This window comes from Geotrypetes seraphini, chromosome 1 (genome assembly GCF_902459505.1).
Source record: "Geotrypetes seraphini chromosome 1, aGeoSer1.1, whole genome shotgun sequence".
Lineage (NCBI taxonomy): Eukaryota > Metazoa > Chordata > Amphibia > Gymnophiona > Dermophiidae > Geotrypetes > Geotrypetes seraphini.
Window position 1 is genome coordinate 311,865,702 of NC_047084.1, and position 14,691 is coordinate 311,880,392.

Genomic DNA, 14,691 nt, shown 5'->3' on the forward strand with positions numbered 1-14,691 from the left:
ACGGCCATTAGCGGACTTCTACCACAAATCCTTCTTCAGGTATATTAGTGACAGAAAAAGGTCTTCTAAGGCGGGATAGTACGCCTTAGAAGACCGGACGGAAGTTACGTGGAAGCAGATTCCGATAAAGCCGAACTACTGAATGAATACTTCTGCTCAGTCTTCACCTGTGAGGCACCGTGACACGGTCCGCAGTTGAAGGCAACACAAAGCACAGAAGACCCGTTTCAGAATTTTGAGTTCACACCAGGTGAAGTTTACAGTGAACTGGCAAGACTCAAGGTGAACAAAGCCATGGGACCAGACCATTTGCACCCAAGAGTGCTCAGAGAATTGAGCGATGTCCTGGCGAAACCATTGGCTGAGCTATTCAATCTCTCCCTAAGTAAGGGGAAAGTTCCCCTGGACTGGAAATTAGCTAATGTCGTTCCTCTGCATAAAAAGGGTTGCAGGGCAGAGGCTGCAAATTATAGACCGGTGAGTCTCACATCAATAGTGTGCAAACTCATGGAAACACTAATTAAAAGCAAATTGGACACGATCTTGAATGAAGGGAATCTTCGGGATCCCAGTCAGCATGGATTCACCAAGGGTAGGTCCTGCCAATCCAATCTCATCAGCTTCTTTGACTGGGTAACAAGAAAGTTGGACTTGGGAGAGTCTTTGGACGTCGTGTACCTGGACTTCAGTAAAGCTTTTGACAGTGTCCCACATCGCAGGCTGCTAAGCAAGATGGAATCGATGGGGTTAGGAGAGACACTAACTGCATGGGTCAATGATTGGCTGAGTGGCAGACTTCAGAGGGTGGTGGTTAATGGTACCCTCTCTAAAACATCTGAGGTGACCAGTGGAGTGCCGCAGGGCTCGGTCCTGGGTCCACTCCTTTTCAACATATTCATAGGGGATCTGACTCAAGGGTTTCAAGGTAAAATAACACTATTCGCCGATGACGCCAAACTATGTAATATAGTAAGTGAATGCAGTTTACAGAATTATATGGCGCAGGACCTGCTTACATTGGAAAGTTGGTCCTCAACCTGGCAGCTAGGCTTCAATGCTAAGAAATGTAAGGTCATGCACCTCGGAAGCGGAAATCCATGCAGGACGTACTTCTTGAACGGAGAAACTTTAACTAGGACTTCAGCAGAACGAGATTTAGGAGTAATCATCAGTGCAGAAATGAAAACTGCCAATCAAGTGGAGAAGGCTTCATCTAAGGCAAGGCAGATATTGGGTTGTATCAATAGAAGTTTTGTCAGCCGAAAGCCTGAAGTTATAATGCCGTTGTACAGAGCCATGGTGAGACCTCATCTGGAGTACTGGAGGCCACATTACAGTAAAGATGTGCGCAGAATTGAATCGATTCAACGGACGGCCACCAGGATGATCTCGGGGCTCAAGGGTCTCTCGTACGAAGAGAGACTGAACAAATTGCAGCTCTACACTCTTGAGGAACGTAGGGAGAGGGGAGACATGATCGAAACATTTAAGTACCTCATGGGACGTGTCGAAGTGGAAGATGATATTTTCTTTCTCAAGGGACCCTCGGCCACAAGAGGGCACCCGCTCAAACTCAGGGGCGGAAAATTTCATGGCGACACCAGAAAGTATTTCTTCACAGAGAGAGTGGTTGATCATTGGAACAAGCTTCCAGTGCAGGTGATCGAGGCAGACAGCGTGCCAGACTTTAAGAATAAATGGGATACCTATGTGGGATCCCTACGAGGGTCAAGATAAGGAAATTGGGTCATTAGGGCATAGACAGGGGGTGGGTAAGCAGAGTGGGCAGACTTGATGGGCTGTAGCCCTTTTCTGCCGTCATCTTCTATGTTTCTATGTTTCTATTTAAATTACTTTGCACCGTTTAGTCCGATCTTTGATATTGATCATTTTGAATCTGACTCTTGACAAATACATTTTAGCCGAAACACTGTTAGTGTCAAGTCTACATGTTGATTCTTCCAGTAAAGTGCGTCCTGAGCAATCCACTGCTGAGTGTTTGACATCTCTTCCTCAGGACTCTTTGGTTTGTCCTGTTCTCGTCGTAGAGGCCTTTTGGGCTTTTCTTCAGAGACTACCAATCATTCATGCTCAATCACATTTGTGCTAAATTTTTTGCCAAAGGAGATTTGAGGGTTGTAACCAAGCTTCTTATAACACCAGCTTTTCTATGAGGCTGTTATTCTTGGCCAGGATGTGCAAGAAATTAAAAATTTGAGGTTAAAAATGGGCTGTTTCAAACTTCTGCAAGCAAACTGCCTTGCAGTTTGTTGGCTCCCTAAATCTGGGCGTTTGGATTTTAGACCTTTTCACATCAGCAGCAAAAAAAATAGGAAGAATGTTAAACAAATAGACTATCCTTTCTAAAAGCTAACTAGTGAGAGCCTTTTGAATTATTTCATTTGTATTTAAGAGCATAATTTTGTTTGTTATACCATATCCTGGTCACAAAAGCAAAGTTTTATGGAAATAACAGACATTTTCTATACTTTTTTAGGCATGAGCAATTAAGAAATTATATTTACTGCCCAGGAGTGATATCAGGGCTTATATTGCCAGCTAAGTCTTACGCAATTAGATGCAAATTTCAGCACTTAACTGCCTAAGCAACACTGTATAAAGATAGGACTTACTTTTATTCAGTCTGATTTGGTTGCTTAACTTAAGCAGTTAAGTGCTGAACATTGGTACTTAGCCACATAAGTTCCTACTCCACCTCCGGACTTCCCACAAAACATCCAACTTTCAGTTTAATGGACTGTGGTGATATTCAGTAGCACTAAGCATTTAAGTGCTGGTGAATATGAGTAAATAGCTCCGCTCAAGGGATTTAACCAGTAAAAAGCCATTTCTAGCCAGTTACATTGCTTTGATATTGACTCCATAATGGAATTTTAGTGAGGCCTTTTCATGCTAATTTTCTTAAGATTGTAATGTTTATGTTTATTATTTCTTGATATACTGCTTTACCCAGTATGTAGGCCAAAGCGGTGTACAGGTACTAAATAAAATATTGGAAAGGAACTCTATATGAAGACAGGAAATAAACACACTCACATCTGAAGGAAGGACAATATTAAAATTAAAAATATTTTTAATTAAAACAAAATATAGTGATAGTTATATTGTGTATGTCTAGTCTTTTCCAGGTCACAAACCGGACTTAAGTTAGAGCAGATGAGGGTGAAACGTCGGGGGTGGGGGGGGAGGGTGTAAGTTTGAAAGTTTTTCAAAGAGAATGGTCTCATCATGGACTTGAACCTCGGAAAGCTGAGTTCCAGGCAAATATGTGAAGGAAGATTATTCCGGGATTTGGGTGCAAGAAAAAAGCTGGACTTTCTAGTACTTTTGTAATTTATAATTTATTAATTTTTTTAGTTCAATAATCTTTATTAAGTTTTTTCATTAACAAGAACATCCGATAATACAGACATGTACCAACAGGTACAACATGAGCTTCCAGCTGTCATGATAAATCCAGAAGTATAAAAGGAACAAAAGTTTTTCCAGCAATACAGTCAACCATTATACATAGTCAATGTCTACTCCATGTATGGAGCTATAGTAATAGAACTATATGAAGGTAATAGCAGAGGAGACATCATCAGACTACTAAGCAAGACTAGTTCAGTATTAATAGCGTCAAAAGCATAAGTATGATCAATAGCCTTGTAAATTACCACATAAGCATGAGAACATCAATGAATTGTCATACAATATGTATATACAGGATCCCAGATTTGTATAATAGATTGAGCTTCTCTCAGTATACTTTCTCATACTTCACAGTTATACATAGAGAAGACCACCAGCTGTTGAAATGAACCTTAGACAAGTCTTTCCAGTTGGACATAATGATCCTCAATGCTAAAAGTAATAAGCTTTTTAGAAGGATTGTTGCAGGCTCTTCCTTAGGGTTGGAAATTGCAGCACCAGCAAAGATAACTATGGCCAGAGTGATATCCTCATTAATATCAAGGATCGCACAGATAGTGGACCAGACTTGACTCCAAAATTCTTTCAATAAAGGACAATTGTACAGCATATGATCTAAGGTTCCAATATCTGAATTACAGGATCAGCAAGCATTGGAATTCTCCGTCAATATTTTCACTAGCCAGTATGGAGTCCAGTACGTTCTATTCAGTATAAAAAAGGCAATTTGTTCAATTGCGGACGAGTGCAAAGATGAGAAGGTACTGGCCCAAGTAGATTGCCAATGGTCTTCTTCCAGTGTAGTGCCAAACATCACGTAGAGCAGAAAGATGGTGAAATTTGTGCCGCTGAATAATCTTATACCATCTGGATTCTTCATGTTTCTTCAGAGCTATTGTCTCAAACCAGGTCAGATAAGATGGACTATCTCTGGTTGGTAAGCAATCAGAGAGAGCCAGTTTAATACTGTGGATCAGTTGTAACCATCGGTAGTAGTGAGTAGTGGGAATAGCTTGGAAAGGAATCCAAAATGACCCAGAGGACTGCCAACTGCCATTGTCTCCAGTCAAGCATTTTACCCTGCACAGTAATCTTCGGATTAATCCATAGAGGTGCAAAGAGTGTGTCTAGCTCGGTGATTATTTGATGAGCAGAGTTAAGTATGGGATTCTTATTAACCATGTTGGGCTTTTTCATAAATGGTAAATATTTCAGGTAGAGTAAGTTGTCATTAGCTTCTAAATGTATCCAAGATGGTATAGTAGGGGTTTTAGGGGTGAGAATCCAATGAGCACTCTGTCGTAGGAGATAAGCTATATGGTAATCATAGAAGTTGGGAAAGCTTACTCCTCCACTTGATTTGTCGCATTTTAGGTTTTATAGGCTGATCCTAGGTGTCTTATTATTCCAAAGGAATTTATTCAATAGCGACTCAATCTGTTTGTATATGGTCCTTATCAGGTTTGGGCAAAACTATTGTGGTTGCTTCAGTGAAGGACCCCTGAACCTGATCACTGGAAATCAAAAAAGATTAATAGTTGTATAGATGTGGTAACAATTGGGATAGAAAAACTTGGTAAAATTCAACGGGGAAGCCATCAGGTCCAGGTTCCTTCATTTTTTTTCCATAGCTCTAACAGCCAACTGAATCTCAAGTTTCAAAGGTTCAGATACCATATTTTTATCTCCATAAGACGCACCTGACCATAAGACATAACCTAGATTTACAGTAGGAAAACAAGAAAAAAATCATTCTGAACCAAATTCTCCCTGCCAGGCTCTGCACCCAACCCCACACTACTTGCTGGGCTCTGTACTCTCTGTCCCCCCTCTGATGGTCTAGTGGTAGGCTGGGACAGGTAGGTAGGCCTAGTGGCCTAGTGTATTGTGCAGTTCTTTGGAGACAATGCATAAAAATCCAGCCTGATGTTCATTTTCATAACTATAGGAAGAGCCAAAATTCACCAGCTTACTGCTACATTTCTGGAAACTGGTCTCTTCCCCCTTTCACCTCCCTTGCCACAATCAGCAGAAACTCTGACTAGTGGTCCCGCCCGTAGCCATACGGGGAACCTATATTGTAGAGTTCAGCTTCCTCCAACACTCCTTCTGCTAAGTCCTTGCTAATGACATCATCCTATATAAAATTACCCTCAACCTGACAGGATAAAGTTGTGGTAGAGGATAACAGAGCTGACTACTCTTTAAATTAAAATATGGAGATTTACAACATCTAATCACACACAAAGCATCGATATATGAAAAAGCCGTTTACACTAAAAGCTTTCTTATCCCTGAGTGAAAATGCAAAAGAACAGATAAGCTTATTAGAATATTCATGGATCAAGTCATTGAATTTCCACAGCTCGATTTCAAATATTTTTATTAGAATTTTATCAAGGAAAATAAAACAATAACATAGATATGAGAGGGCCTGAATAGGACCATCCAATAGTACAAAACAGTATAGCAAACAGTAATTCCAACAATGAATCAGGTAATTTGTACAAGGTAGGTACAATATAGGACAGAGTACGGTACTGGAGTTCAAGAAAGGATTGGACAATTTCCTGCTGGAAAAAGGGATAGAAGGTCCTGGACCTGTTGGGCCGCCGCGTGAGCAGACTGCTGGGCACGATGGACCTCGGGTCTGACCCAGTGGAGGCATTGCTTATGTTCTTATGTAGTCCCACACAGGACTGCAGAGTAACCTGGAGAGGGAGAAGAGGAGAGAGGAAGAAGAGATCATTGGATTGAGATAGAGTCATTACTAATCAAGAGCAGTTTGGGCATCTCAAACTAAGAATTGAAGTAATTAGATAAATAATTTGTGGTGCATCAAGAAGTGTCAGAATTGTATAATGGAATGTTTAACATAAGTAAACAATGGGAATGCCAATAATTATGGATAGAAATTCTTTATAGGATCCCAAATCTTGTAAATAACTTGTTGTCTATTAGAGAATTCTGCTGCTTTAGCTTCATATAAGTGTATCATAAGTACTGTGTTCCACCAAAATGTAATGTTGAGTATATCCACAGATTTCCAATTATGTAGAATCATTTGCACCGTTATGGCAATCAAAATGTTAATTAAAGATTTCTGACTGTAAGTAAGGGTGTCATTGATAGCTAAGGCTCTAAAAATGAGGATATCAATAGTGAAATCAGAATTGGGAGAACTAGTTTGATGGTGGGCCAGACCTGAGACCAAAAGGGGGTTAGTAAGGGGTTAGTAAGTCCAAAAAGCTTTATAGGGCATGAAGTATAAGGATTGAGACATACTGGAAGAAGCTGTAGAGCGAACAATTTTATTAAAATAATGTTCCCAATCTTTATTGTTGCCAAGCCATGTCGTATCCATAGACCAAATGTCTGTAGATTTCCTGGATCTGGGATATAAATGGGATCTCAATTCCTCATAAAAAAGAGACATAGTGTGGCCTAAAATCACACCCAATCGAGATGATGTTAAAAAGGCAGATGTCTTAGGATATTCAAAGATAGAGGGTGAACATTTGTTTAGACAGTGGAAGAGCTGGAGCCATCGAAAGCATTCAGATGGAAGAAAGGCAAATTTGTCCATGAGCTGAGAAAAGGATAAAAGGGAGTCATCTTCAAGAACTTGATTCAGTGTCCAGATACCTTTGTCCATCCAAGTACGCCAGTGGATGGGACGATTACCAATTTGGAAGTGAGAGTTATACCAGAGAGGAGAGGATGTGGTATGCCAGCGATTCTTATGAGAGATAGAGTCAAAGTGATTGATCGCATGAATAGTGGCCCTAATAGTGATGGAGTTAGTGGGCAACATGTGCATGGGAATGTAAGGTAGACAAGATAGTGGAATAGGATGTAGATATAGCGAACCAGGCAGAGTGTCGTTCGTCTGTATTCGAATCTAGTATCCAAAAGGAACTGTACCTAAGGAAAGAGGCAACGTGATAGAGAAAGAAATCCGGGAAACCCATCCCACCATCCTCTTTGGAGAGTATTTTCAAGGCGATTCGAGGAGTTTTTTTACACCAGAGATAGTCAGAGAGTTTGCTTTCGCTGGACTTATAAAACTCCCTCGGAGCTAATTTAGGGAGCATTGAAAGATAATAGTTAATAATTGGGGCAATGGTCATTTTTATTGCCTCCATATGTCCCCACCAGGAGAGAGACAATGGGGACCAACGTCACAGTAAAGCAACAACTTTAGCAGTTATGGCTGATAGATTAAGAGGAGGCAACAAGCAGGCAGTATAGTCAATAGGTTCTAAGAGTGGTATTGGGGCCGTGCTGGGAGAGCGAGGTGAATGCACTCTCTAGGTAAGCACTAGATGTAAATGAAACAAAGTCAAAAAACAATAATAATAATAAGTGAACGGGATATTCTCAGTGTGAGGGATTAGCGAGGGGAAGAGAACCTCCAACGCTTAACACTCTAAGGTAGGGGCACAAAGCCACCACCTGCACACCATCACTGGATATCACCCAACTCAACTAAAATGAAATAATAACCAAAATGCAGTGAATAATTAGTGAAACACAGAATCCCCCCCAGCCAACTCCACGCAAAAAGTAAAAATGACTTAGCTTGAATAAGAAAATCCACAATATCCTTCCAATGTCGTAAAGTCCGAAAAATGAACAGATTCAAAGCCTAGTTGTTCGGGCTGTGTTCAACCAAGCCTGGTTTCGGCGACAAAGTGTCCCCTTCATCAGTAACCCATCGGGATTGAGAGCTGAAGGTAAGAACGTGGAGATTGAAGTTACAAGCTGGCTGAAGGGAGAGCAGAGCTACCGAAGAGCAACACACACCGGGTTTTAAGGCCAAGCAGGAAATACGCCAAGTCCAGGAGAGCCAATGGCAGGAAAAAGGGGGAGTGATCTATAAAATAGTATTCCACTCATTAAGTCCATCAGTCATTAAGTCCATCAGGATGAACCGCCCGCAAATGAAAGATCCAAAACTGTTCTCTTAACTGAATCCGAGCCGTTTTATCACCTTTGTAGTTCTTATCAATCTGTTCGAGAACAAACCAGTGCAAGTCATCAAATCCGTGGTGCTTATCCAGGCAGTGCAGGACCAGAGGAGCAGACAAGGTGTTGGTATTGAGACTGCTCTTATGCTCTGTAAGTCTGATCCTAATTTTTCTGCTAGTATGGCCCATGTAAATCAGATGGCAGGGACAAATGATGTAGATGACCCATGAGGAATCACATGTTGTATGATGTCTCAGTAAGTACGTTTGGTTTGAGTGTGCTGCCAACTGCTAATAGAAAGAGTGTTAAAACACATAAACCATACCTAGAACCCAGAGTCACTGGAGTGAGGAGGTTGCTCAGGTGATACGGTCAGTTGACTTCCTGAAAACAGTAGTCGCCAATTTGCAAATGGATTTAGTTACTACAGTGTCAAGGTAAGTAACAGAAGAAGCATCTACAGTAGCAGAAAATTTCAAATGAATGTTTAAGGAGTTAATCCACTGTAAGAACTCATAAAATTTTGCAGATGTATCAGTCCAGATGAGAAAAACATCATCTATATAGCATAGCCAGATTGCAATGCTAGGCATCCAGACAGAGGGGTACAGATGCTTCTCCTCGAAATCCGTAACATACAAATTTGCTACACTGGGGGCCATCGCTGTGCCCATCGCAACCCCATGAGTTTGGAGGTAAAAATCACCCTGAACCTCGAAAAAATTGTGCTGTAGTACCAGGGTAGATAGAGCCATCAAAAAAGATTTGGTAATCCAAGTATCATCAGGTAAATTTGATAAAGTGGTGTCTACAATACCCAGTGCTTCCACTTGAGGAATGTTGCTATACAAAGCCTCAAGATCCATGGTAATTAATGTCAGACTGAGAAACAATCAAAGGTTCAATAAGATTGAGAAAGTGAGTGGTATCCAAGACAAAAGACTTAGCCTTGGCTACTTGAGGTTTCAAGAAAAACTCCACCATTTTGGACAGGGGTTCTAAAATAGTGCCCCTGAGAGAAACAATCGGTTTTCCTGGAGGATTCACAAGGGTTTTGTGTATCTTTGGAACAGTGTAAAAAGATGGAGTATGGCTGGGAGTCTGGGTCAAAAATTTTGCCTCACCCTTGGTAATAATGTTGTACTCACGGACAGAGCTCACCATCTGTAAAATAGTGGCTTGCAATTGAGCAGAAGGATCCTGGTTAAGTTTAGTGTATCACTCAATGTTTGATATATGAGATTGAATTTGAGTGAGATACTGGGCTTTAGATTGAACCACAACTGCCCCTCCCTTGTCAGCAGGTTTGATGACAAGGTTGGAATCAGTACGGAGGGTATTGAGGGCAGAATGTTAGGACCGTGTCAAATTAGAGAACTTGCCGGCATGACGGGACATATTAAGATGGGCAATATCCCTTAACACCAAATCCCGAAAAACCCTAATATGAGGGTCCATAGTCCCGGGAGAAACCTACTGAGATTTGGCATGAAAGAGTGAATCATCTCTGATGGGTTCCTTATCAGCAAAAAATACTCTAATTTGAAGGGTCCTTATGAATCTGGCAATGTCCCTACAAGTGGTGAAGTGATCAAAAGGGGCAACAAAAGAAAGCCCCATATCCAACACTTGAATCTGAGCGGGGGTTAATGTTACACCAGAAATGTTAACTACTGCTGATTCATGGTTGCTTGGAAACGCGTCTGAGGCTGCTGAAATCCTACTATCTGATTGCGATCGATCTGGCCGCGACGGCCTCGGCCACGTCTTCGGGGGCCAGCTCTGTTGCCCCAGCCTAAAAAATGAGAGGAACCAGATCGAGAGCTTCTACCACTGGAATCACTCAAAGATGAGCTGTCCTCTGGAATGTAAGTTGAAGGAATTGAAGCATGAGTAGAATTCTGTGTGTTCATCCATTTATAAATTTGACCAGAAGCATAATCATTGGCATCCCTATGGAATTTTTTAATCTTGCCCTGTTTAATTTTGCCCCAATACTGTTCCAAAGATTGTTGCATGTCAGGCAAATTCTGGGCAAAAAGGGGAGCCATAGATGTATCTGTGGTCAATTTGGTTTGTAATACCTCAACTTGCTGACTAATTTCTGGTTGTTTGTGTTCTGATAGATTAAGAGACATCATAACATCTCTATCTTGGTGAAAAAGGATTCCAAGATATTTCAGAGATGAATGTGCCCAGTGAAAAGTGGTAGATCCACAGTCTGAAATTGATGTGCTATCATTTAAGGGCATAATTTCCGATTTATCCCAATTAATGCAATATCCAGAGCCATTCGAGAATTTGGAAACTGTTTGAAGTAAAATAGGAATAGAAGATGCAGGGTTAGATAGGAAAATGAGTAAATCATCGGCATAGGCCAGTGTTTTGATTTGCAGAGACCCGACAGGAATGCCTGCGATATTTGGCGGATACATATGTACCAGACTTGGAGATCAGAAAGTCCTGTTGAGCTTTAGTGCGTGATAAAAGATTATATTCAACTTTTTTTTTGTATTAAATCTGAGGATAAATGTGAAGCATTGGTTTTAATCTGTTGCGCTTCTAATAAAGAAATTTCTGTTTCCAATGCAGTTAATCTAGAGGAATCGGTTTTCTTTTTCCATACCATGTAACTAAGAATTTCTCCTCTGAGACTCGCTTTAAAAGCCTCCCAAACAGTGTTGTATGAAGGTACAGATTCCATGTTATCCAGAAAAAAGTCAGAAATGAAGCAACAAATTTTGTCTAGAAAGGCAGTATCAGAGAGAAGGGAAGTATTCAACCTCCAATGACGTCTAAGATGTATTTGTGTAATTCAACATGTAGACCAATAGAAGCATGATCCGAAAGAATAATGGGATGTATGAAAGATGCACCAATCAAAGGAAGCAGGGACTTCGAGATAAGGAAGAAGTCAATTCTGGAGTAAGAGCGATGAGGGGCAGAGTAGAAAGTAAAGGAGCGCTTCTCTGGATGAAAGAGTCTCCAAGGGTCACAAAGGCCCAAATCTTGGATAACATGATGAAGTTCAGTCCATATTTTAGGGATACGGAACAAAGAAAGGGATTGTCTATCTCTGAGGGTATCAAGTGGAAGATTAAAATCACCACCAATTAAGAGAGGATGGTCAGAAACCTCTAAAAAAGTTTCTCGTAGAGATGTCATGAAGGAGGGCATGTCAATGTTAGGTGCATAGATGTTCACAACTGATAAAAGCATAGAGCCCAGTTTAATGGAGCTTAATTAATATGCTGGTATTTGGAAAGGTATCTGAACAAGTATGTTAGTAGAGGAAATCATAAGAGAATATAGATCACAATCAAGGGGGATAGAATAAAATATAATAAGTTAAACCTATGCTGAAGAAATTTAGTTCCAAAAAAGAACAAATTGATAAAAAAAAAAGGTAGCCAAGTTGATCCCAAACAAAACAAAATCACAAAAAGTTAAAAAAAAGGAAGAGATAAAGAGGCATAAGTTAACTTCACATTAGAATTAAAAAGAGTGCCAGTACTAAACCCCTACGGGAGCTAAAAAAAAAATAAAATATATCAGATAATAATCTGTGAGCTAGAAAAAATAAGGCATTAGAGGTGTAATAGTTATGAAAAAAACATAATTTAGCAGAGAGCACGTATAGCAGTTAATCTGTGGGCTAGAAAAAACAAGAGATAAGATGTAGGAAAGTCATTAAAGGTACCTAATCATTGTGAAATGCGGAGTAGTCTATATTTGATAGAAGAAAGTGACAACAATGCAAAAACAAAAAATAGCATAAAACCAATATTGATATTATAAAGAAAAAAAAATAATCAAAGGCAGTACATCTTTAAGAGTCAACCAATATCGGAGTTTGATTAATATGCAGGAAAACAGCAAGGTATCTAAACAAGCATGTCAGTACAGGAGATCAGGAGGGAGTATAGAACAAGGGGGATAGGGTAAAATATACCGTATTTGCCGGCGTATAAGACGACTGGGCGTATAAGACGACCCCCCAACTTTTACAGTTAAAATATAGAGTTTGTTATATACTCGCCGTATAAGACTACCCCTTCTTCCGCACACCTTCTGCACAACAAATAAAACTTAAAAGAACATCAGAATTTATTTCAACAATTTTAATTCAAATGTTTATGACATGCAGGTACTTAGCAGGAAAACTGTTACAAGGCTGTATATCATCAAACATGTACGGTAAACATTAAACTTAATTCACTAAAGCTGAATAGAACAATAAACCCATGGGAGCTGCCATGCTATTTGTTTTCTAAACTGTTAACCAAACTGAAACTGTCAATGATAGAAGGAAGATAACACATAGAGGGAGAGAGCAAGTGCCGGGCAAGTCCCTAGCAAGTTTGCTGGCATGACAGTTTCCCTTTAAAAGCCTTCAAAAGCCTCCTGTTCGTCATCTGATTCTAAAAGTTAATCAATGACATCTTGTGGTACAGTTGCAAGGCAGTCATCATATGGATCTGGTAATTCCGTATCAGATGGTGTGGCCTCAGCTTCCTCTTCATCGTTCCACAAGTAGTCGTCCTCCATACCATCTAATGAATTTGATATGCCACACTTCTTGAAAGACTTGATTACTGTTTGTGCATCAATGTCATTCCAGGCTTTTATGACAAATTGGCACAAAACGTTCAACTGTGGAGCACGCATGTTTCCTCCTTTTGTGTAAGACTTTTCGCCGCTAACCATCCATTCATTCCACTGTTCTCGAATGCGATCTTTAAACGGCTTGTTTAGGCACACATCCAGTGGCTGAACCAATGATGTCAATCCTGCAGGAATAACTGCCACATCTGTCTTTAGTCTTGCAAGCCTTTCCTTGGTGGTGGGAGTTAAATGAGCCCTGAACATATCCCACACAAGTAGACTTCGTTTTGCAATTAGACCACCTGGTCGTCTGCTCCATACATTATCCAGCCATAGTTTTACACCCTCTTCATCCATCCAGCCTTTTTCATTCACATGTACAAAACAACCAGCAGGGAACTTGAGTTTTGGCATTGTTTTCCTTTTAAAAATAATCATTGGTTTCAGTTTGTTGCCATCAGCTGTGCATGCTAGTACCACTGTAAAACTGGACTTCTCATGTCCTGTTGTTTTAATCAAAATAGTTTTTTCACCTTTTTGATGGACAGTTTTATTTCCAATCATATCAAAATTCATTGGAGTTTCATCCATATTTCCAATACTACTTAATGCGTAGCCATGTTTAGTGCGCAGTTTTATTATGTAGCGATGGAAACTCTCCACTTTGTTATCCAGATCTGCAGGTAATTTTTGGGCAATTTTTTGTCTTCTGCCTTAGTACCATATTATGCCTTGCCATGAATCTACTACACCAGGATATAGTGGCCTTAAAATTGTTGCTGTGATCTGGGTTAGATTTGGCCCACTGAAGTGCAAACAATCGTATTTTGTTTCGTGTCACTACATTACCGTTTTGGCGATGCTCATTCACCATGTCTGCCACATGTTTCTCAAGTTCTGGCCAGTGTGCGGTGCCTCTTCTTAATGCACACTTACCCCTGGGCATACTCTTCAATGCTTTTTCATTTGATTTCCAGTCCCGAACCATCTTTTCAGTTACTCCATAATGTCTTGCAGCAGCACAATTATTATGTTCCATGGCAAAGTTTACAACTTTAAGTTTAAAACTTGCTTCATATTTCTTTCTTTTTGCTGGGGCCATAATAGAGTTGATAGGGGTTTGACTGCTGGACATTTTCTATACTGTACTGTACAATGGTGAAGTACCGTACTGTGGTTGGCTGTATATAAACCTGATTTGATTGGTGCCCTCCCTGTCTCCATCTCACTAGCAGCAGTCTGGTCCACCCTTATCCATATATGGATAGTACCATACCATACGGTACTTTATCAGTACTATAGTTGCACTATGTATTTTATTACACACTGCCTTTAATGTAAACTGTAAAATTGCAGGACATCAATGGGACAGGAGTGCCAGCCCTACACAGCCATACACAGCGGCACGCCTCCTGCTCGCCCCCGCAACTTCCTTAAGGGCTAGACTCCACACACGGCCGCATGTGCGAGAGACGTAGTAAAGAGAAAAGGGGTGGGGCCAGAGCGCCGCTGCTTCCCGCTGCGCAGGATGAAGGAGCTGGCACCCTTGTCACACTGATGTCCCGCCATGGCCCCGCTGATGTCCCGGCAGGTTTACTAGTACCGTAAGCACCGTAAGGAGGTAAGGAAGGAGATGTTAGGGCATGTAAACAGTACCCGGCGTATAAGACGACCCCCCGA

General features: G+C 40.7%; 1 protein-coding gene across 1 annotated transcript in view; it reads left to right on the forward strand.

The window, feature by feature from the left end:
• CFI (complement factor I) overlaps positions 1 to 14,691 on the forward strand; it is a 153,913-nt gene that overhangs the window by 91,620 nt on the left and 47,602 nt on the right. The window lies entirely within an intron of this gene.